This window comes from Mirounga angustirostris, unplaced genomic scaffold, assembly GCF_029215605.1.
Source record: "Mirounga angustirostris isolate CCGP_5_RB_7025 unplaced genomic scaffold, mMirAng1.0.hap1 SCAF_2, whole genome shotgun sequence".
NCBI lineage: Eukaryota > Metazoa > Chordata > Mammalia > Carnivora > Phocidae > Mirounga > Mirounga angustirostris.
In genome coordinates, this window is record NW_026991710.1 from 204720843 (window position 1) to 204744615 (window position 23773).

A 23773-nucleotide genomic window follows, 5' to 3' on the forward strand; every position below is an offset into this window, starting at 1 on the left:
CTTGGGCATGGAAGTCTGATAGCTGGCACTCTAACTCGAAGAGACAACAGTGGAGAGACACTGTGCTTTAGCCTAACCGCCGGCCTCTGCGTGGGAGGAGGCCGTCTAAGGTGTACTGTGGGCGAGAGCCTGGGGCCGGGTTCCATTTCGTACGACCGGGGGAGAGGCAGGCCGGACAACCGGCAGCTCTCAACTCACACCATGCTTATGGGTCTCGTACCGTTGCCCCGGGGGGTGCGTGCAGGCTTAGGGAAGGCCACCTAACTCGAAGGGAGGACTCGGGAGACAATGCGTGCTTCAGCTCAAACAGCCACTGCTGAGGGGGGAAGCATTTTGTTGGGTGCGTGCATGAGAGCACTGCAAGGGAGCCCCAAACCCAGTTCCGAGGGAGCCTCAGGCCTCTGCAGAAGGCAGCACACGACTCCCACTTGGTTCCTCAAGCCGGCACTGCGGCCCCACGTCTGCATGGACCGCTTGCGTTCCCACTCCAAGAAAGAACAGTGTACAGAAAGCGTGCTTTAGCTACCGTCGACCTCTCTGTGGGAGGAAGCAGTTTATGCTGCACTGTGGGTGAGAGCCTGTGGGCAGGGTTCCATACGTAAAAGCGGGGGGGGGGGGCGGGAAGCAGGGCGGTGCAGAAGGACCCTGTCGGCTCACCTTTTGTTTACGAGGCTAGGAACGTTGCCCTTGTGTGCCTGCAGGCCTCAAGCCAGCGACCTAGGTCGAAGGAACAACTCTGTCGAGAATTCCTGCTTCGGCCAATAAAGAGCCATGCCCGAGGCTGGAAGCATTTTGCTGTGTGCATGCGTGAGCGCCCTGCCAGGGAGGCCGAAACCAATTTGCGTGTGAGTCTAAGGCCCCGGCAGAAGGCAGAACACGACTCCCCACTTGTTTCCTGACGCCAGCACTGCGGCCCCACTTTGGCATGGAAGCCTACTCGCATGCGTGCTAACCCGAAGAGAGAACACTGTAGAGAAACCGTGCTTTAGCTACCGTCGACCTCTGTGTGGGAGGAAGCAGTTGAGGGTGTACTGTGGGTGAGAGCCTGGGGCCGGGTTCCATTTCGTACGACCTGGGGAGAGGCAGGCCGGACAGCCGGCAGCTCTCAACTCACATCATGCTTATGGGGCTCGTACCGTTGCCCCGGGGGTGCGTGCAGGCTGAAAGACAGCCACCTAGCTCGAAGGAAGGACTCGGGAGACGATGCGTGCTTCAGCTCAAACAGCCGCTCCTGAGGGTGGAAGCATTCTGTTGTGTGCGTGCGTGAGAGCACCGCAAGGGAGTCCCAAACCTAATTCCGAGGGAGCCTCCGGCTGCTGCACAGGGCAGCACTCGACTCCCCACTTGTTTCATGAAGCTAGCACTGAGGCCCCACTTTTGCATGGAAGTCTCATCGCTTGCGTTCTACCTCGAAGAAACCACAGTGTACAGAAACCGTGCTTTAGCTACCTTCCACCTCTCTGAGGGAGGAAGCACTTTCCCGGCTACCGTGGGTGAGAGCCTGGGGAACGGGTTCCTTCCGTGCAACCGAGGGAGAAGCAGCCCGGGCCAGAAGGCACCTCGCGACTCAGCTGTTGGTACCTGGAGCTAACACTACTGCTCCATGGGTGCACAGGAATGCTAAGTGCTCCACACTGATTTGGAAGAAAGACGCCCGTAAAGAATCCCAGCCTCAGCTCCTTCGCCTCTCCACAGGGTGGCAGCATTTTCCACTCTACTGGAGTGCAAGCCTGAGGAAGGGGTCCCGGCAGAATTCCGAGGGAGAAATAAGCATGGGCAGAAGGCACCTGTCGGCTCCACTCTTGTTTCGGGGAACTAGATCGGCTCTCCCGTGTGTGCGTGGAGTCCTAAGTGCCATCCACCCGACGCAAAGGAACACACCTGTAGAGAACGCGTGCCTCAGCAAAGATCGCCCTTCCCGAGCGTGAACTTCACCCATTGTGTGTTTCTGTGAAAGCCTGACCAATGGAACCTCAACGCAAGTCGGAGTGAGAAGCAGGCCTGTAAGGAAGGCTGCTGTCGACTCACCTCTTGTTTTAGGAGATGAGCCCTGCTGTACCCTGTGTGCTTGGATGCCTAGTTTGCCAGGCTGCTAAGAGCCAGAATCCGTGCTATAGAATGGCTGCGCTTTAGTTCACGTTGCCGTTCCCGAAGCCAGAGGAATTGTACAGTGCTCGTGTTCGAGAGACTGGGGAAAGGGTCCCATGCGGGACGTGGAGTGAGAAACAGGCCGGTGCGGAAGGCAGCTCTCAACTCACCTCTGGTTTAGGAGGCTAGTACCCTTGCCCCCGGGTGTGCCTGCAGGCCTCAAGCCAAGCGCCTAACTCAAAGGAACAGCTCTGTCGAGAATTCCTGCTTCGGCTACGATAGCCATGCCTGAGGCCGGAAGCATTTTGCTGTGTGCATGCGTGAGCGCCCTGCCAGGGAGGCCCAAGCCATTTCCTGTGTGAGACTCAGGCCCAGGCAGACGGCAGCACACGACTCCCCACTTGTTTCCTGAAGCCAGCACTGCGGCCCCACTTGGGCATGGAAGTCTGATAGCTGGCACTCTAACTCGAAGAGACAACAGTGGAGAGACACCGTGCTTTAGCCTTACCGCCGGCCTCTGCGTGGGAGGAGGCCGTTTAGGGTGTACTGTGGGCGAGAGCCTGGGGCCGGGTTCCATTTCGTACGACCGGGGGAGAGGCAGGCCGGACAGCCGGCAGCTCTCAACTCACATCATCCTTATGGGGCTCGTACCGTTGCCCCGGGGTGCGTGCAGGCTGAAAGACAGCCACCTAGCTCGAAGGAAGGACTCGGGAGACGATGCGTGCTTCAGCTCAAACAGCCGCTCCTGAGGGTGGAAGCATTCTGTTGTGTGCGTGCGTGAGAGCACTGCAAGGGAGTCCCAAACCTAATTCCGAGGGAGCCTCCGGCTGCTGCACAGGGCAGCACTCGACTCCCCACTTGTTTCATGAAGCTAGCACTGAGGCCCCACTTTTGCATGGAAGTCTCATCGCTTGCGTTCTACCTCGAAGAAACCACAGTGTACAGAAACCGTGCTTTAGCTACCTTCCACCTCTCTGAGGGAGGAAGCACTTTCCCGGCTACCGTGGGTGAGAGCCTGGGGAACGGGTTCCTTCCGTGCAACCGAGGGAGAAGCAGCCCGGGCCAGAAGGCACCTCGCGACTCAGCTGTTGGTACCTGGAGCTAACACTACTGCTCCATGGGTGCACAGGAATGCTAAGTGCTCCACACTGATTTGGAAGAAAGACGCCCGTAAAGAATCCCAGCCTCAGCTCCTTCGCCTCTCCACAGGGTGGCAGCATTTTCCACTCTACTGGAGTGCAAGCCTGAGGAATGGGTCCCGGCAGAATTCCGAGGGAGAAATAAGCATGGGCAGAAGGCACCTGTCGGCTCCACTCTTGTTTCGGGGAACTAGATCGGCTCTCCCGTGTGTGCGTGGAGTCCTAAGTGCCATCCACCCGACGCAAAGGAACACACCTGTAGAGAACGCGTGCCTCAGCAAAGATCGCCCTTCCCGAGCGTGACCTTCACCCATTGTGTGTTTCTGTGAAAGCCTGACCAATGGAACCTCAACGCAAGTCGGAGTGAGAAGCAGGCCTGTAAGGAAGGCTGCTGTCGACTCACCTCTTGTTTTAGGAGATGAGCCCTGCTGTACCCTGTGTGCTTGGATGCCTAGTTTGCCAGGCTGCTAAGAGCCAGAATCCGTGCTATAGAATGGCTGCGCTTTAGTTCACGTTGCCGTTCCCGGAGCCAGAGGAATTGTACAGTGCTCGTGTTCGAGAGACTGGGGAAAGGGTCCCATGCGGGACGTGGAGTGAGAAACAGGCCGGTGCGGAAGGCAGCTCTCAACTCACCTCTGGTTTAGGAGGCTAGTACCCTTGCCCCCGGGTGTGCCTGCAGGCCTCAAGCCAAGCGCCTAACTCAAAGGAACAGGTCTGTCAGAATTCCTGCTTCGGCTACGATAGCCATGCCTGAGGCCGGAAGCATTTTGCTGTGTGCATGCGTGAGCGCCCTGCCAGGGAGGCCCAAGCCATTTCCTGTGTGAGACTCAGGCCCAGGCAGACGGCAGCACACGACTCCCCACTTGTTTCCTGAAGCCAGCACTGCGGCCCCACTTTGGCATGGAAGTCTGATAGCTGGCACTCTAACTCGAAGAGACAACAGTGGAGAGACACCGTGCTTTAGCCTTACCGCCGGCCTCTGCGTGGGAGGAGGCCGTTTAGGGTGTACTGTGGGCGAGAGCCTGGGGCCGGGTTCCATATCGTACGACCGGGGGAGAGGCAGGCCGGACAGCCGGCAGCTCTCAACTCACATCATCCTTATGGGGCTCGTACCGTTGCCCCGGGGGTGCGTGCAGGCTGAAAGACAGCCACCTAGCTCGAAGGAAGGACTCGGGAGACGATGCGTGCTTCAGCTCAAACAGCCGCTCCTGAGGGTGGAAGCATTCTGTTGTGTGCGCGCGTGAGAGCACTGCAAGGGAGTCCCAAACCTAATTCCGAGGGAGCCTCCGGCTGCTGCACAGGGCAGCACTCGACTCCCCACTTGTTTCATGAAGCTAGCACTGAGGCCCCACTTTTGCATGGAAGTCTCATCGCTTGCGTTCTACCTCGAAGAAACCACAGTGTTCAGAAACCGTGCTTTAGCTACCTTCCACCTCTCTGAGGGAGGAAGCACTTTCCCGGCTACCGTGGGTGAGAGCCTGGGGAACGGGTTCCTTCCGTGCAACCGAGGGAGAAGCAGCCCGGGCCAGAAGGCACCTCGCGACTCAGCTGTTGGTACCTGGAGCTAACACTACTGCTCCATGGGTGCACAGGAATGCTAAGTGCTCCACACTGATTTGGAAGAAAGACGCCCGTAAAGAATCCCAGCCTCAGCTCCTTCGCCTCTCCACAGGGTGGCAGCATTTTCCACTCTACTGGAGTGCAAGCCTGAGGAAGGGGTCCCGGCAGAATTCCGAGGGAGAAATAAGCATGGGCAGAAGGCACCTGTCGGCTCCACTCTTGTTTCGGGGAACTAGATCGGCTCTCCCGTGTGTGCGTGGAGTCCTAAGTGCCATCCACCCGACGCAAAGGAACACACCTGTAGAGAACGCGTGCCTCAGCAAAGATCGCCCTTCCCGAGCGTGACCTTCACCCATTGTGTGTTTCTGTGAAAGCCTGACCAATGGAACCTCAACGCAAGTCGGAGTGAGAAGCAGGCCTGTAAGGAAGGCTGCTGTCGACTCACCTCTTGTTTTAGGAGATGAGCCCTGCTGTACCCTGTGTGCTTGGATGCCTAGTTTGCCAGGCTGCTAAGAGCCAGAATCCGTGCTATAGAATGGCTGCGCTTTAGTTCACGTTGCCGTTCCCGGAGCCAGAGGAATTGTACAGTGCTCGTGTTCGAGAGACTGGGAAAGGGTCCCATGCGGGACGTGGAGTGAGAAACAGGCCGGTGCGGAAGGCAGCTCTCAACTCACCTCTGGTTTAGGAGGCTAGTACCCTTGCCCCCGGGTGAGCCTGCAGGCCTCAAGCCAAGCGCCTAACTCAAAGGAACAGCTCTGTCAGAATTCCTGCTTCGGCTACGATAGCCATGCCTGAGGCCGGAAGCATTTTGCTGTGTGCATGCGTGAGCGCCCTGCCAGGGAGGCCCAAGCCATTTCCTGTGTGAGACTCAGGCCCAGGCAGACGGCAGCACACGACTCCCCACTTGTTTCCTGAAGCCAGCACTGCGGCCCCACTTTGGCATGGAAGTCTGATAGCTGGCACTCTAACTCGAAGAGACAACAGTGGAGAGACACCGTGCTTTAGCCTTACCGCCGGCCTCTGCGTGGGAGGAGGCCGTTTAGGGTGTACTGTGGGCGAGAGCCTGGGGCCGGGTTCCATTTCGTACGACCGGGGGAGAGGCAGGCCGGACAGCCGGCAGCTCTCAACTCACATCATCCTTATGGGGCTCGTACCGTTGCCCCGGGGTGCGTGCAGGCTGAAAGACAGCCACCTAGCTCGAAGGAAGGACTCGGGAGACGATGCGTGCTTCAGCTCAAACAGCCGCTCCTGAGGGTGGAAGCATTCTGTTGTGTGCGTGCGTGAGAGCACTGCAAGGGAGTCCCAAACCTAATTCCGAGGGAGCCTCCGGCTGCTGCACAGGGCAGCACTCGACTCCCCACTTGTTTCATGAAGCTAGCACTGAGGCCCCACTTTTGCATGGAAGTCTCATCGCTTGCGTTCTACCTCGAAGAAACCACAGTGTACAGAAACCGTGCTTTAGCTACCTTCCACCTCTCTGAGGGAGGAAGCACTTTCCCGGCTACCGTGGGTGAGAGCCTGGGGAACGGGTTCCTTCCGTGCAACCGAGGGAGAAGCAGCCCGGGCCAGAAGGCACCTCGCGACTCAGCTGTTGGTACCTGGAGCTAACACTACTGCTCCATGGGTGCACAGGAATGCTAAGTGCTCCACACTGATTTGGAAGAAAGACGCCCGTAAAGAATCCCAGCCTCAGCTCCTTCGCCTCTCCACAGGGTGGCAGCATTTTCCACTCTACTGGAGTGCAAGCCTGAGGAATGGGTCCCGGCAGAATTCCGAGGGAGAAATAAGCATGGGCAGAAGGCACCTGTCGGCTCCACTCTTGTTTCGGGGAACTAGATCGGCTCTCCCGTGTGTGCGTGGAGTCCGAAGTGCCATCCACCCGACGCAAAGGAACACACCTGTAGAGAACGCGTGCCTCAGCAAAGATCGCCCTTCCCGAGCGTGACCTTCACCCATTGTGTGTTTCTGTGAAAGCCTGACCAATGGAACCTCAACGCAAGTCGGAGTGAGAAGCAGGCCTGTAAGGAAGGCTGCTGTCGACTCACCTCTTGTTTTAGGAGATGAGCCCTGCTGTACCCTGTGTGCTTGGATGCCTAGTTTGCCAGGCTGCTAAGAGCCAGAATCCGTGCTATAGAATGGCTGCGCTTTAGTTCACGTTGCCGTTCCCGGAGCCAGAGGAATTGTACAGTGCTCGTGTTCGAGAGACTGGGGAAAGGGTCCCATGCGGGACGTGGAGTGAGAAACAGGCCGGTGCGGAAGGCAGCTCTCAACTCACCTCTGGTTTAGGAGGCTAGTACCCTTGCCCCCGGGTGTGCCTGCAGGCCTCAAGCCAAGCGCCTAACTCAAAGGAACAGGTCTGTCAGAATTCCTGCTTCGGCTACGATAGCCATGCCTGAGGCCGGAAGCATTTTGCTGTGTGCATGCGTGAGCGCCCTGCCAGGGAGGCCCAAGCCATTTCCTGTGTGAGACTCAGGCCCAGGCAGACGGCAGCACACGACTCCCCACTTGTTTCCTGAAGCCAGCACTGCGGCCCCACTTTGGCATGGAAGTCTGATAGCTGGCACTCTAACTCGAAGAGACAACAGTGGAGAGACACCGTGCTTTAGCCTTACCGCCGGCCTCTGCGTGGGAGGAGGCCGTCTAGGGTGTACTGTGGGCGAGAGCCTGGGGCCGGGTTCCATTTCGTACGACCGGGGGAGAGACAGGCCGGACAGCCGGCAGCTCTCAACTCACATCATGCTTATGGGGCTCGTACCGTTGCCCCGGTGGGTGCGTGCAGGCTTAGGGAAGGCCACCTAACTCGAAGGGAGGACTCGGGAGACAATGCGTGCTTCAGCTCAAACAGCCGCTCCTGAGGGGGGAAGCATTTTGTTGGGTGCGTGCATGAGAGCACTGCAAGGGAGCCCCAAACCCAGTTCCGAGGTAGCCTCAGGCCTCTGCAGAAGGCAGCACACGACTCCCACTTGGTTCCTCAAGCCGGCACTGTGGCCCCACGTCTGCATGGACCGCTTGCGTTCCCACTCCAAGAAAGAACAGTGTACAGAAAGCGTGCTTTAGCTACCGTCGACCTCTCTGTGGGAGGAAGCAGTTTATGCTGCACTGTGGGTGAGAGCCTGTGGGCAGGGTTCCATACGTAAAAGCGGGGGGGGGGCGGGAAGCAGGCCGGTGCAGAAGGACCCTGTCGGCTCACCTTTTGTTTACGAGGCTAGGAACGTTGCCCTTGTGTGCCTGCAGGCCTCAAGCCAGCGACCTAGGTCGAAGGAACAACTCTGTCGGGAATTCCTGCTTCGGCCAATAAAGAGCCATGCCCGAGGCTGGAAGCATTTTGCTGTGTGCATGCGTGAGCGCCCTGCCAGGGAGGCCGAAACCAATTTGCGTGTGAGGCTAAGGCCCCGGCAGAAGGCAGAACACGACTCCCCACTTGTTTCCTGACGCCAGCACTGCGGCCCCACTTTGGCATGGAAGCCTACTCGCAAGCGTTCTAACCCGAAGAGACAACACTGTAGAGAAACCGTGCTTTAGCTACCGTCGACCTCTGTGTGGGAGGAAGCAGTTGAGGGTGTACTGTGGGTGAGAGCCTGGGGCCGGGTTCCATTTCGTACGACCGGGGGAGAGACAGGCCGGACAGCCGGCAGCTCTCAACTCACATCATGCTTATGGGGCTCGTACCGTTGCCCCGGGGGTGCGTGCAGGCTGAAAGACAGCCACCTAGCTCGAAGGAAGGACTCGGGAGACGATGCGTGCTTCAGCTCAAACAGTCGCTCCTGAGGGTGGAAGCATTCTGTTGTGTGCGTGCGTGAGAGCACTGCAAGGGAGTCCCAAACCTAATTCCGAGGGAGCCTCCGGCTGCTGCACAGGGCAGCACTCGACTCCCCACTTGTTTCATGAAGCTAGCACTGAGGCCCCACTTTTGCATGGAAGTCTCATCGCTTGCGTTCTACCTCGAAGAAACCACAGTGTACAGAAACCGTGCTTTAGCTACCTTCCACCTCTCTGAGGGAGGAAGCACTTTCCCGGCTACCGTGGGTGAGAGCCTGGGGAACGGGTTCCTTCCGTGCAACCGAGGGAGAAGCAGCCCGGGCCAGAAGGCACCTCGCGACTCAGCTGTTGGTACCTGGAGCTAACACTACTGCTCCATGGGTGCACAGGAATGCTAAGTGCTCCACACTGATTTGGAAGAAAGACGCCCGTAAAGAATCCCAGCCTCAGCTCCTTCGCCTCTCCACAGGGTGGCAGCATTTTCCACTCTACTGGAGTGCAAGCCTGAGGAAGGGGTCCCGGCAGAATTCCGAGGGAGAAATAAGCATGGGCAGAAGGCACCTGTCGGCTCCACTCTTGTTTCGGGGAACTAGATCGGCTCTCCCGTGTGTGCGTGGAGTCCTAAGTGCCATCCACCCGACGCAAAGGAACACACCTGTAGAGAACGCGTGCCTCAGCAAAGATCGCCCTTCCCGAGCGTGAACTTCACCCATTGTGTGTTTCTGTGAAAGCCTGACCAATGGAACCTCAACGCAAGTCGGAGTGAGAAGCAGGCCTGTAAGGAAGGCTGCTGTCGACTCACCTCTTGTTTTAGGAGATGAGCCCTGCTGTACCCTGTGTGCTTGGATGCCTAGTTTGCCAGGCTGCTAAGAGCCAGAATCCGTGCTATAGAATGGCTGCGCTTTAGTTCACGTTGCCGTTCCCGAAGCCAGAGGAATTGTACAGTGCTCGTGTTCGAGAGACTGGGGAAAGGGTCCCATGCGGGACGTGGAGTGAGAAACAGGCTGGTGCGGAAGGCAGCTCTCAACTCACCTCTGGTTTAGGAGGCTAGTACCCTTGCCCCCGGGTGTGCCTGCAAGCCTCAAGCCAAGCGCCTAACTCAAAGGAACAGCTCTTTCGAGAATTCCTGCTTCGGCTACGATAGCCATGCCTGAGGCCGGAAGCATTTTGCTGTGTGCATGCGTGAGCGCCCTGCCAGGGAGGCCCAAGCCATTTCCTGTGTGAGACTCAGGCCCAGGCAGACGGCAGCACACGACTCCCCACTTGTTTCCTGAAGCCAGCACTGCGGCCCCACTTGGGCATGGGAGTCTGATAGCTGGCACTCTAACTCGAAGAGACAACAGTGGATAGACACCGTGCTTTAGGTTTACCGCCGGCATCTGCGTGGGAGTAGGCCGTCTAGGGTGTACTGTGGGCGAGAGCCTGGGGCCGGGATCCATTTCGTACGACCGGGGGAGAGGCAGGCCGGACAGTCGGCAGCTCTCAACTCACACCATGCTTATGGGGCTCGTACCGTTGCCCCACGGGTGCGAGCAGGCTTAGGGAAGGCCACCTAACTCGAAGGGAGGACTCGGGAGACAATGCGTGCTTCAGCTCAAACAGCCGCTCCTGAGGGGGGAAGCATTTTGTTGGGTGCGTGCGTGAGAGCACTGCAAGGGAGCCCCAAACCCAGTTCCGAGGGAGCCTCAGGCCTCTGCAGAAGGCAGCACACGACTACCACTTGGTTCCTCAGGCCGGCACTGCGGCCCCACGTCTGCATGGACCGCTTGCGTTCCCACTCCAAGAAAGAACAGTGTACAGAAAGCGTGCTTTAGTTACCGTCGACCTCTCTGTGGGAGGAAGCAGTATATGCTGCACTGTGTGTGAGAGCCTGTGGGCAGGGTTCCATACGTAAAAGCGGGGGTTGGTGGGGCGGGAAGCAGGCCGGTGCAGAAGGACCCTGTCGGCTCACCTTTTGTTTACTAGGCTAGGATCGTTGACCTTGTGTGCCTGCAGGCCTCAAGCCAGCGACCTAGGTCGAAGGAACAACTCTGTCGAGAATTCCTGCTTCGGCCAATAAAGAGCCATGCCCGAGGGTGGAAGCATTTTGCTGTGTGCATGCGTGAGCGCCCTGCCAGGGAGGCCGAAACCAATTTGCGTGTGAGGCTAAGGCCCCGGCAGAAGGCAGAACACGACTCCCCACTTGTTTCCTGACGCCAGCACTGCGGCCCCACTTTGGCATGGAAGCCTACTCGCAAGCGTTCTAACCCGAAGAGACAACACTGTAGAGAAACCGTGCTTTAGCTACCGTCGACCTCTGACTGGGAGGAAGCAGTTGAGGGTGTACTGTGGGTGAGAGCCTGGGGCCGGGTTCCATTTCGTCCGACCGGGGGAGAGACAGGCCGGACAGCCGGCAGCTCTCAACTCACATCATGCTTATGGGGCTCGTACCGTAGCCCCGGGGGTGCGTGCAGGCTGAAAGACAGCCACCTAGCTCGAAGGAAGGACTCGGGAGACGATGCGTGCTTCAGCTCAAACAGCCGCTCCTGAGGGTGGAAGCATTCTATTGTGTGCGTGCGTGAGAGCACTGCAATGGAGTCCCAAACCTAATTCCGAGGGAGCCTCCGGCTGCTGCACAGGGCAGCACTCGACTCCCCACTTGTTTCATGAAGCTAGCACTGAGGCCCCACTTTTGCATGGAGGTCTCATCGCTTGCATTCTACCTCGAAGAAACCACAGTGTACAGAAACCGTGCTTTAGCTACCTTCCACCTCTCTGAGGGAGGAAGCACTTTCCCGGCTACCGTGGGTGAGAGCCTGGGGAACGGGTTCCTTCCGTGCAACCGAGGGAGAAGCAGCCCGGGCCAGAAGGCACCTCGCGACTCAGCTGTTGGTACCTGGAGCTAACACTACTGCTCCATGGGAGCACAGGAATGCTAAGTGCTCCACACTGATTTGGAAGAAAGATGCCCGTAAAGAATCCCAGCCTCAGCTCCTTCGCCTCTCCACAGGGTGGCAGCATTTTCCACTCTACTGGAGTGCAAGCCTGAGGAATGGGTCCCGGCAGAATTCCGAGGGAGAAATAAGCATGGGCAGAAGGCACCTGTCGGCTCCACTCTTGTTTCGGGGAACTAGATCGGCTCTCCCGTGTGTGCGTGGAGTCCGAAGTGCCATCCACCCGACGCAAAGGAACACACCTGTAGAGAACGCGTGCCTCAGCAAAGATCGCCCTTCCCGAGCGTGACCTTCACCCATTGTGTGTTTCTGTGAAAGCCTGACCAATGGAACCTCAACGCAAGTCGGAGTGAGAAGCAGGCCTGTAAGGAAGGCTGCTGTCGACTCACCTCTTGTTTTAGGAGATGAGCCCTGCTGTACCCTGTGTGCTTGGATGCCTAGTTTGCCAGGCTGCTAAGAGCCAGAATCCGTGCTATAGAATGGCTGCGCTTTAGTTCACGTTGCCGTTCCCGGAGCCAGAGGAATTGTACAGTGCTCGTGTTCGAGAGACTGGGGAAAGGGTCCCATGCGGGACGTGGAGTGAGAAACAGGCCGGTGCGGAAGGCAGCTCTCAACTCACCTCTGGTTTAGGAGGCTAGTACCCTTGCCCCCGGGTGTGCCTGCAGGCCTCAAGCCAAGCGCCTAACTCAAAGGAACAGGTCTGTCAGAATTCCTGCTTCGGCTACGATAGCCATGCCTGAGGCCGGAAGCATTTTGCTGTGTGCATGCGTGAGCGCCCTGCCAGGGAGGCCCAAGCCATTTCCTGTGTGAGACTCAGGCCCAGGCAGACGGCAGCACACGACTCCCCACTTGTTTCCTGAAGCCAGCACTGCGGCCCCACTTTGGCATGGAAGTCTGATAGCTGGCACTCTAACTCGAAGAGACAACAGTGGAGAGACACCGTGCTTTAGCCTTACCGCCGGCCTCTGCGTGGGAGGAGGCCGTCTAGGGTGTACTGTGGGCGAGAGCCTGGGGCCGGGTTCCATTTCGTACGACCGGGGGAGAGACAGGCCGGACAGCCGGCAGCTCTCAACTCACATCATGCTTATGGGGCTCGTACCGTTGCCCCGGTGGGTGCGTGCAGGCTTAGGGAAGGCCACCTAACTCGAAGGGAGGACTCGGGAGACAATGCGTGCTTCAGCTCAAACAGCCGCTCCTGAGGGGGGAAGCATTTTGTTGGGTGCGTGCGTGAGAGCACTGCAAGGGAGCCCCAAACCCAGTTCCGAGGGAGCCTCAGGCCTCTGCAGAAGGCAGCACACGACTCCCACTTGGTTCCTCAAGCCGGCACTGTGGCCCCACGTCTGCATGGACCGCTTGCGTTCCCACTCCAAGAAAGAACAGTGTACAGAAAGCGTGCTTTAGCTACCGTCGACCTCTCTGTGGGAGGAAGCAGTTTATGCTGCACTGTGGGTGAGAGCCTGTGGGCAGGGTTCCATACGTAAAAGCGGGGGGGGGGGCGGGAAGCAGGCCGGTGCAGAAGGACCCTGTCGGCTCACCTTTTGTTTACGAGGCTAGGAACGTTGCCCTTGTGTGCCTGCAGGCCTCAAGCCAGCGACCTAGGTCGAAGGAACAACTCTGTCGGGAATTCCTGCTTCGGCCAATAAAGAGCCATGCCCGAGGCTGGAAGCATTTTGCTGTGTGCATGCGTGAGCGCCCTGCCAGGGAGGCCGAAACCAATTTGCGTGTGAGGCTAAGGCCCCGGCAGAAGGCAGAACACGACTCCCCACTTGTTTCCTGACGCCAGCACTGCGGCCCCACTTTGGCATGGAAGCCTACTCGCAAGCGTTCTAACCCGAAGAGACAACACTGTAGAGAAACCGTGCTTTAGCTACCGTCGACCTCTGTGTGGGAGTAAGCAGTTGAGGGTGTACTGTGGGTGAGAGCCTGGGGCCGGGTTCCATTTCGTCCGACCGGGGGAGAGACAGGCCGGACAGCCGGCAGCTCTCAACTCACATCATCCTTATGGGGCTCGTACCGTCGCCCCGGGGGTGCGTGTAGGCTGAAAGACAGCCACCTAGCTCGAAGGAAGGACTCGGGAGACGATGCGTGCTTCAGCTCAAACAGCCGCTCCTGAGGGTGGAAGCATTCTGTTGTGTGCGTGCGTGAGAGCACTGCAAGGGAGTCCCAAACCTAATTCCGAGGGAGCCTCCGGCTGCTGCACAGGGCAGCACTCGACTCCCCACTTGTTTCATGAAGCTAGCACTGAGGCCCCACTTTTGCATGGAAGTCTCATCGCTTGCGTTTTACCTCGAAGAAACCACAGTGTACAGAAACCGTGCTTTAGCTACCTTCCACCTCTCTGAGGGAGGAAGCACTTTCCCGGCTACCGTGGGTGAGAGCCTGGGGAACGGGTTCCTTCCGTGCAACCGAGGGAGAAGCAGCCCGGGCCAGAAGGCACCTCGCGACTCAGCTGTTGGTACCTGGAGCTAACACTCCTGCTCCATGGGTGCACAGGAATGCTAAGTGCTCCACACTGATTTGGAAGAAAGACGCCCGTAAAGAATCCCAGCCTCAGCTCCTTCGCCTCTCCACAGGGTGGCAGCATTTTCCACTCTACTGGAGTGCAAGCCTGAGGAAGGGGTCCCGGCAGAATTCCGAGGGAGAAATAAGCATGGGCAGAAGGCACCTGTCGACTCCACTCTTGTTTCGGGGAACTAGATCGGCTCTCCCGTGTGTGCGTGGAGTCCTAAGTGCCATCCACCCGACGCAAAGGAACACACCTGTAGAGAACGCGTGCCTCAGCAAAGATCGCCCTTCCCGAGCGTGAACTTCACCTATTGTGTGTTTCTGTGAAAGCCTGACCAATGGAACCTCAACGCAAGTCGGAGTGAGAAGCAGGCCTGTAAGGAAGGCTGCTGTCGACTCACCTCTTGTTTTAGGAGATGAGCCCTGCTGTACCCTGTGTGCTTGGATGCCTAGTTTGCCAGGCTGCTAAGAGCCAGAATCCGTGCTATAGAATGGCTGCGCTTTAGTTCACGTTGCCGTTCCCGAAGCCAGAGGAATTGTACAGTGCTCGTGTTCGAGAGACTGGGGAAAGGGTCCCATGCGGGACGTGGAGTGAGAAACAGGCCGGTGCGGAAGGCAGCTCTCAACTCACCTCTGGTTTAGGAGGCTAGTACCCTTGCCCCCGGGTGTGCCTGCAGGCCTCAAGCCAAGCGCCTAACTCAAAGGAACAGCTCTGTCGAGAATTCCTGCTTCGGCTACGATAGCCATGCCTGAGGCCGGAAGCATTTTGCTGTGTGCATGCGTGAGCGCCCTGCCAGGGAGGCCCAAGCCATTTCCTGTGTGAGACTCAGGCCCAGGCAGACGGCAGCACACGACTCCCCACTTGTTTCCTGAAGCCAGCACTGCGGCCCCACTTGGGCATGGAAGTCTGATAGCTGGCACTCTAACTCGAAGAGACAACAGTGGAGAGACACCGTGCTTTAGCCTTACCGCCGGCCTCTGCGTGGGAGGAGGCCGTCTAGGGTGTACTGTGGGCGAGAGCCTGGGGCCGGGTTCCATTTCGTACGACCGGGGGAGAGACAGGCCGGACAGCCGGCATCTCTCAACTCACATCATGCTTATGGGGCTCGTACCGTTGCCCCGGGGGGTGCGTGCAGGCTTAGGGAAGGCCACCTAACTCGAAGGGAGGACTCGGGAGACAATGCGTGCTTCAGCTCAAACAGCCGCTCCTGAGGGGGGAAGCATTTTGTTGGGTGCGTGCGTGAGAGCACTGCAAGGGAGCCCCAAACCCAGTTCCGAGGGAGCCTCAGGCCTCTGCAGAAGGCAGCACACGACTCCCACTTGGTTCCTCAAGCCGGCACTGCGGCCCCACGTCTGCATGGACCGCTTGCGTTCCCACTCCAAGAAAGAACAGTGTACAGAAAGCGTGCTTTAGCTACCGTCGACCTCTCTGTGGGAGGAAGCAGTTTATGCTGCACTGTGGGTGAGAGCCTGTGGGCAGGGTTCCATACGTAAAAGCGGGGGGGGGCGGGAAGCAGGCCGGTGCAGAAGGACCCTGTCGGCTCACCTTTTGTTTACGAGGCTAGGAACGTTGCCCTTGTGTGCCTGCAGGCCTCAAGCCAGCGACCTAGGTCGAAGGAACAACTCTGTCGAGAATTCCTGCTTCGGCCAATAAAGAGCCATGCCCGAGGCTGGAAGCATTTTGCTGTGTGCATGCGTGAGCGCCCTGCCAGGGAGGCCGAAACCAATTTGCGTGTGAGGCTAAGGCCCCGGCAGAAGGCAGAACACGACTCCCCACTTGTTTCCTGACGCCAGCACTGTGGCCCCACTTTGGCATGGAAGCCTACTCGCAAGCGTTCTAACCCGAAGAGACAACACTGTAGAGAAACCGTGCTTTAGCTACCGTCGACCTCTGTGTGGGAGGAAGCAGTTGAGGGTGTACTGTGGGTGAGAGCCTGGGGCCGGGTTCCATTTCGTACGACCGGGGGAGAGACAGGCCGGACAGCCGGCAGCTCTCAACTCACATCATGCTTATGGGGCTCGTACCGTTGCCCCGGGGGTGCGTGCAGGCTGAAAGACAGACACCTAGCTCGAAGGAAGGACTCGGGAGACGATGCGTGCTTCAGCTCAAACAGCCGCTCCTGAGGGTGGAAGCATTCTGTTGTGTGCGTGCGTGAGAGCACTGCAAGGGAGTCCCAAACCTAATTCCGAGGGAGCCTCCGGCTGCTGCACAGGGCAGCACTCGACTCCCCACTTGTTTCATGAAGCTAGCACTGAGGCCCCACTTTTGCATGGAAGTCTCATCGCTTGCGTTCTACCTCGAAGAAACCACAGTGTACAGAAACCGTGCTTTAGCTACCTTCCACCTCTCTGAGGGAGGAAGCACTTTCCCGGCTACCGGGGGTGAGAGCCTGGGGAACGGGTTCCTTCCGTGCAACCGAGGGAGAAGCAGCCCGGGCCAGAAGGCACCTCGCGACTCAGCTGTTGGTACCTGGAGCTAACACTACTGCTCCATGGGTGCACAGGAATGCTAAGTGCTCCACACTGATTTGGAAGAAAGACGCCCGTAAAGAATCCCAGCCTCAGCTCCTTCGCCTCTCCACAGGGTGGCAGCATTTTCCACTCTACTGGAGTGCAAGCCTGAGGAAGGGGTCCCGGCAGAATTCCGAGGGAGAAATAAGCATGGGCAGAAGGCACCTGTCGGCTCCACTCTTGTTTCGGGGAACTAGATCGGCTCTCCCGTGTGTGCGTGGAGTCCGAAGTGCCATCCACCCGACGCAAAGGAACACACCTGTAGAGAACGCGTGCCTCAGCAAAGATCGCCCTTCCCGAGCGTGAACTTCACCCATTGTGTGTTTCTGTGAAAGCCTGACCAATGGAACCTCAACGCAAGTCGGAGTGAGAAGCAGGCCTGTAAGGAAGGCTGCTGTCGACTCACCTCTTGTTTTAGGAGATGAGCCCTGCTGTACCCTGTGTGCTTGGATGCCTAGTTTGCCAGGCTGCTAAGAGCCAGAATCCGTGCTATAGAATGGCTGCGCTTTAGTTCACGTTGCCGTTCCCGAAGCCAGAGGAATTGTACAGTGCTCGTGTTCGAGAGACTGGGGAAAGGGTCCCATGCGGGACGTGGAGTGAGAAACAGGCCGGTGCGGAAGGCAGCTCTCAACTCACCTCTGGTTTAGGAGGCTAGTACCCTTGCCCCCGGGTGTGCCTGCAGGCCTCAAGCCAAGCGCCTAACTCAAAGGAACAGCTCTGTCGAGAATTCCTGCTTCGGCTACGATAGCCATGCCTGAGGCCGGAAGCATTTTGCTGTGTGCATGCGTGAGCGCCCTGCCAGGGAGGCCCAAGCCATTTCCTGTGTGAGACTCAGGCCCAGGCAGACGGCAGCACACGACTCCCCACTTGTTTCCTGAAGCCAGCACTGCGGCCCCACTTTGGCATGGAAGTCTGATAGCTGGCACTCTAACTCGAAGAGACAACAGTGGAGAGACACCGTGCTTTAGCCTTACCGCCGGCCTCTGCGTGGGAGGAGGCCGTTTAGGGTGTACTGTGGGCGAGAGCCTGGGGCCGGGTTCCATTTCGTACGACCGGGGGAGAGGCAGGCCGGACAGCCGGCAGCTCTCAACTCACATCATCCTTATGGGGCTCGTACCGTTGCCCCGGGGTGCGTGCAGGCTGAAAGACAGCCACCTAGCTCGAAGGAAGGACTCGGGAGACGATGCGTGCTTCAGCTCAAACAGCCGCTCCTGAGGGTGGAAGCATTCTGTTGTGTGCGTGCGTGAGAGCACTGCAAGGGAGTCCCAAACCTAATTCCGAGGGAGCCTCCGGCTGCTGCACAGGGCAGCACTCGACTCCCCACTTGTTTCATGAAGCTAGCACTGAGGCCCCACTTTTGCATGGAAGTCTCATCGCTTGCGTTCTACCTCGAAGAAACCACAGTGTACAGAAACCGTGCTTTAGCTACCTTCCACCTCTCTGAGGGAGGAAGCACTTTCCCGGCTACCGTGGGTGAGAGCCTGGGGAACGGGTTCCTTCCGTGCAACCGAGGGAGAAGCAGCCCGGGCCAGAAGGCACCTCGCGACTCAGCTGTTGGTACCTGGAGCTAACACTACTGCTCCATGGGTGCACAGGAATGCTAAGTGCTCCACACTGATTTGGAAGAAAGACGCCCGTAAAGAATCCCAGCCTCAGCTCCTTCGCCTCTCCACAGGGTGGCAGCATTTTCCACTCTACTGGAGTGCAAGCCTGAGGAATGGGTCCCGGCAGAATTCCGAGGGAGAAATAAGCATGGGCAGAAGGCACCTGTCGGCTCCACTCTTGTTTCGGGGAACTAGATCGGCTCTCCCGTGTGTGCGTGGAGTCCTAAGTGCCATCCACCCGACGCAAAGGAACACACCTGTAGAGAACGCGTGCCTCAGCAAAGATCGCCCTTCCCGAGCGTGACCTTCACCCATTGTGTGTTTCTGTGAAAGCCTGACCAATGGAACCTCAACGCAAGTCGGAGTGATAAGCAGGCCTGTAAGGAAGGCTGCTGTCGACTCACCTCTTGTTTTAGGAGATGAGCCCTGCTGTACCCTGTGTGCTTGGATGCCTAGTTTGCCAGGCTGCTAAGAGCCAGAATCCGTGCTATAGAATGGCTGCGCTTTAGTTCACGTTGCCGTTCCCGGAGCCAGAGGAATTGTACAGTGCTCGTGTTCGAGAGACTGGGGAAAGGGTCCCATGCGGGACGTGGAGTGAGAAACAGGCCGGTGCGGAAGGCAGCTCTCAACTCACCTCTGGTTTAGGAGGCTAGTACCCTTGCCCCCGGGTATGCCTGCAGGCCTCAAGCCAAGCGCCTAACTCAAAGGAACAGGTCTGTCAGAATTCCTGCTTCGGCTACGATAGCCATGCCTGAGGCCGGAAGCATTTTGCTGTGTGCATGCGTGAGCGCCCTGCCAGGGAGGCCCAAGCCATTTCCTGTGTGAGACTCAGGCCCAGGCAGACGGCAGCACACGACTCCCCACTTGTTTCCTGAAGCCAGCACTGCGGCCCCACTTTGGCATGGAAGTCTGATAGCTGGCACTCTAACTCGAAGAGACAACAGTGGAGAGACACCGTGCTTTAGCCTTACCGCCGGCCTCTGCGTGGGAGGAGGCCGTTTAGGGTGTACTGTGGGCGAGAGCCTGGGGCCGGGTTCCATATCGTACGACCGGGGGAGAGGCAGGCCGGACAGCCGGCAGCTCTCAACTCACATCATCCTTATGGGGCTCGTACCGTTGCCCCGGGGGTGCGTGCAGGCTGAAAGACAGCCACCTAGCTCGAAGGAAGGACTCGGGAGACGATGCGTGCTTCAGCTCAAACAGCCGCTCCTGAGGGTGGAAGCATTCTGTTGTGTGCGCGCGTGAGAGCACTGCAAGGGAGTCCCAAACCTAATTCCGAGGGAGCCTCCGGCTGCTGCACAGGGCAGCACTCGACTCCCCACTTGTTTCATGAAGCTAGCACTGAGGCCCCACTTTTGCATGGAAGTCTCATCGCTTGCGTTCTACCTCGAAGAAACCACAGTGTTCAGAAACCGTGCTTTAGCTACCTTCCACCTCTCTGAGGGAGGAAGCACTTTCCCGGCTACCGTGGGTGAGAGCCTGGGGAACGGGTTCCTTCCGTGCAACCGAGGGAGAAGCAGCCCGGGCCAGAAGGCACCTCGCGACTCAGCTGTTGGTACCTGGAGCTAACACTACTGCTCCATGGGTGCACAGGAATGCTAAGTGCTCCACACTGATTTGGAAGAAAGACGCCCGTAAAGAATCCCAGCCTCAGCTCCTTCGCCTCTCCACAGGGTGGCAGCATTTTCCACTCTACTGGAGTGCAAGCCTGAGGAAGGGGTCCCGGCAGAATTCCGAGGGAGAAATAAGCATGGGCAGAAGGCACCTGTCGGCTCCACTCTTGTTTCGGGGAACTAGATCGGCTCTCCCGTGTGTGCGTGGAGTCCTAAGTGCCATCCACCCGACGCAAAGGAACACACCTGTAGAGAACGCGTGCCTCAGCAAAGATCGCCCTTCCCGAGCGTGACCTTCACCCATTGTGTGTTTCTGTGAAAGCCTGACCAATGGAACCTCAACGCAAGTCGGAGTGAGAAGCAGGCCTGTAAGGAAGGCTGCTGTCGACTCACCTCTTGTTTTAGGAGATGAGCCCTGCTGTACCCTGTGTGCTTGGATGCCTAGTTTGCCAGGCTGCTAAGAGCCAGAATCCGTGCTATAGAATGGCTGCGCTTTAGTTCACGTTGCCGTTCCCGGAGCCAGAGGAATTGTACAGTGCTCGTGTTCGAGAGACTGGGAAAGGGTCCCATGCGGGACGTGGAGTGAGAAACAGGCCGGTGCGGAAGGCAGCTCTCAACTCACCTCTGGTTTAGGAGGCTAGTACCCTTGCCCCCGGGTGTGCCTGCAGGCCTCAAGCCAAGCGCCTAACTCAAAGGAACAGCTCTGTCAGAATTCCTGCTTCGGCTACGATAGCCATGCCTGAGGCCGGAAGCATTTTGCTGTGTGCATGCGTGAGCGCCCTGCCAGGGAGGCCCAAGCCATTTCCTGTGTGAGACTCAGGCCCAGGCAGACGGCAGCACACGACTCCCCACTTGTTTCCTGAAGCCAGCACTGCGGCCCCACTTTGGCATGGAAGTCTGATAGCTGGCACTCTAACTCGAAGAGACAACAGTGGAGAGACACCGTGCTTTAGCCTTACCGCCGGCCTCTGCGTGGGAGGAGGCCGTTTAGGGTGTACTGTGGGCGAGAGCCTGGGGCCGGGTTCCATTTCGTACGACCGGGGGAGAGGCAGGCCGGACAGCCGGCAGCTCTCAACTCACATCATCCTTATGGGGCTCGTACCGTTGCCCCGGGGTGCGTGCAGGCTGAAAGACAGCCACCTAGCTCGAAGGAAGGACTCGGGAGACGATGCGTGCTTCAGCTCAAACAGCCGCTCCTGAGGGTGGAAGCATTCTGTTGTGTGCGTGCGTGAGAGCACTGCAAGGGAGTCCCAAACCTAATTCCGAGGGAGCCTCCGGCTGCTGCACAGGGCAGCACTCGACTCCCCACTTGTTTCATGAAGCTAGCACTGAGGCCCCACTTTTGCATGGAAGTCTCATCGCTTGCGTTCTACCTCGAAGAAACCACAGTGTACAGAAACCGTGCTTTAGCTACCTTCCACCTCTCTGAGGGAGGAAGCACTTTCCCGGCTACCGTGGGTGAGAGCCTGGGGAACGGGTTCCTTCCGTGCAACCGAGGGAGAAGCAGCCCGGGCCAGAAGGCACCTCGCGACTCAGCTGTTGGTACCTGGAGCTAACACTACTGCTCCATGGGTGCACAGGAATGCTAAGTGCTCCACACTGATTTGGAAGAAAGACGCCCGTAAAGAATCCCAGCCTCAGCTCCTTCGCCTCTCCACAGGGTGGCAGCATTTTCCACTCTACTGGAGTGCAAGCCTGAGGAATGGGTCCCGGCAGAATTCCGAGGGAGAAATAAGCATGGGCAGAAGGCACCTGTCGGCTCCACTCTTGTTTCGGGGAACTAGATCGGCTCTCCCGTGTGTGCGTGGAGTCCGAAGTGCCATCCACCCGACGCAAAGGAACACACCTGTAGAGAACGCGTGCCTCAGCAAAGATCGCCCTTCCCGAGCGTGACCTTCACCCATTGTGTGTTTCTGTGAAAGCCTGACCAATGGAACCTCAACGCAAGTCGGAGTGAGAAGCAGGCCTGTAAGGAAGGCTGCTGTCGACTCACCTCTTGTTTTAGGAGATGAGCCCTGCTGTACCCTGTGTGCTTGGATGCCTAGTTTGCCAGGCTGCTAAGAGCCAGAATCCGTGCTATAGAATGGCTGCGCTTTAGTTCACGTTGCCGTTCCCGGAGCCAGAGGAATTGTACAGTGCTCGTGTTCGAGAGACTGGGGAAAGGGTCCCATGCGGGACGTGGAGTGAGAAACAGGCCGGTGCGGAAGGCAGCTCTCAACTCACCTCTGGTTTAGGAGGCTAGTACCCTTGCCCCCGGGTGTGCCTGCAGGCCTCAAGCCAAGCGCCTAACTCAAAGGAACAGGTCTGTCAGAATTCCTGCTTCGGCTACGATAGCCATGCCTGAGGCCGGAAGCATTTTGCTGTGTGCATGCGTGAGCGCCCTGCCAGGGAGGCCCAAGCCATTTCCTGTGTGAGACTCAGGCCCAGGCAGACGGCAGCACACGACTCCCCACTTGTTTCCTGAAGCCAGCACTGCGGCCCCACTTTGGCATGGAAGTCTGATAGCTGGCACTCTAACTCGAAGAGACAACAGTGGAGAGACACCGTGCTTTAGCCTTACCGCCGGCCTCTGCGTGGGAGGAGGCCGTTTAGGGTGTACTGTGGGCGAGAGCCTGGGGCCGGGTTCCATATCGTACGACCGGGGGAGAGGCAGGCCGGACAGCCGGCAGCTCTCAACTCACATCATCCTTATGGGGCTCGTACCGTTGCCCCGGGGGTGCGTGCAGGCTGAAAGACAGCCACCTAGCTCGAAGGAAGGACTCGGGAGACGATGCGTGCTTCAGCTCAAACAGCCGCTCCTGAGGGTGGAAGCATTCTGTTGTGTGCGCGCGTGAGAGCACTGCAAGGGAGTCCCAAACCTAATTCCGAGGGAGCCTCCGGCTGCTGCACAGGGCAGCACTCGACTCCCCACTTGTTTCATGAAGCTAGCACTGAGGCCCCACTTTTGCATGGAAGTCTCATCGCTTGCGTTCTACCTCGAAGAAACCACAGTGTTCAGAAACCGTGCTTTAGCTACCTTCCACCTCTCTGAGGGAGGAAGCACTTTCCCGGCTACCGTGGGTGAGAGCCTGGGGCACGGGTTCCTTCCGTGCAACCGAGGGAGAAGCAGCCCGGGCCAGAAGGCACCTCGCGACTCAGCTGTTGGTACCTGGAGCTAACACTACTGCTCCATGGGTGCACAGGAATGCTAAGTGCTCCACACTGATTTGGAAGAAAGACGCCCGTAAAGAATCCCAGCCTCAGCTCCTTCGCCTCTCCACAGGGTGGCAGCATTTTCCACTCTACTGGAGTGCAAGCCTGAGGAAGGGGTCCCGGCAGAATTCCGAGGGAGAAATAAGCATGGGCAGAAGGCACCTGTCGGCTCCACTCTTGTTTCGGGGAACTAGATCGGCTCTCCCGTGTGTGCGTGGAGTCCTAAGTGCCATCCACCCGACGCAAAGGAACACACCTGTAGAGAACGCGTGCCTCAGCAAAGATCGCCCTTCCCGAGCGTGACCTTCACCCATTGTGTGTTTCTGTGAAAGCCTGACCAATGGAACCTCAACGCAAGTCGGAGTGAGAAGCAGGCCTGTAAGGAAGGCTGCTGTCGACTCACCTCTTGTTTTAGGAGATGAGCCCTGCTGTACCCTGTGTGCTTGGATGCCTAGTTTGCCAGGCTGCTAAGAGCCAGAATCCGTGCTATAGAATGGCTGCGCTTTAGTTCACGTTGCCGTTCCCGGAGCCAGAGGAATTGTACAGTGCTCGTGTTCGAGAGACTGGGGAAAGGGTCCCATGCGGGACGTGGAGTGAGAAACAGGCCGGTGCGGAAGGCAGCTCTCAACTCACCTCTGGTTTAGGAGGCTAGTACCCTTGCCCCCGGGTGTGCCTGCAGGCCTCAAGCCAAGCGCCTAACTCAAAGGAACAGGTCTGTCAGAATTCCTGCTTCGGCTACGATAGCCATGATGAGGCCGGAAGCATTTTGCTGTGTGCATGCGTGAGCGCCCTGCCAGGGAGGCCCAAGCCATTTCCTGTGTGAGACTCAGGCCCAGGCAGACGGCAGCACACGACTCCCCACTTGTTTC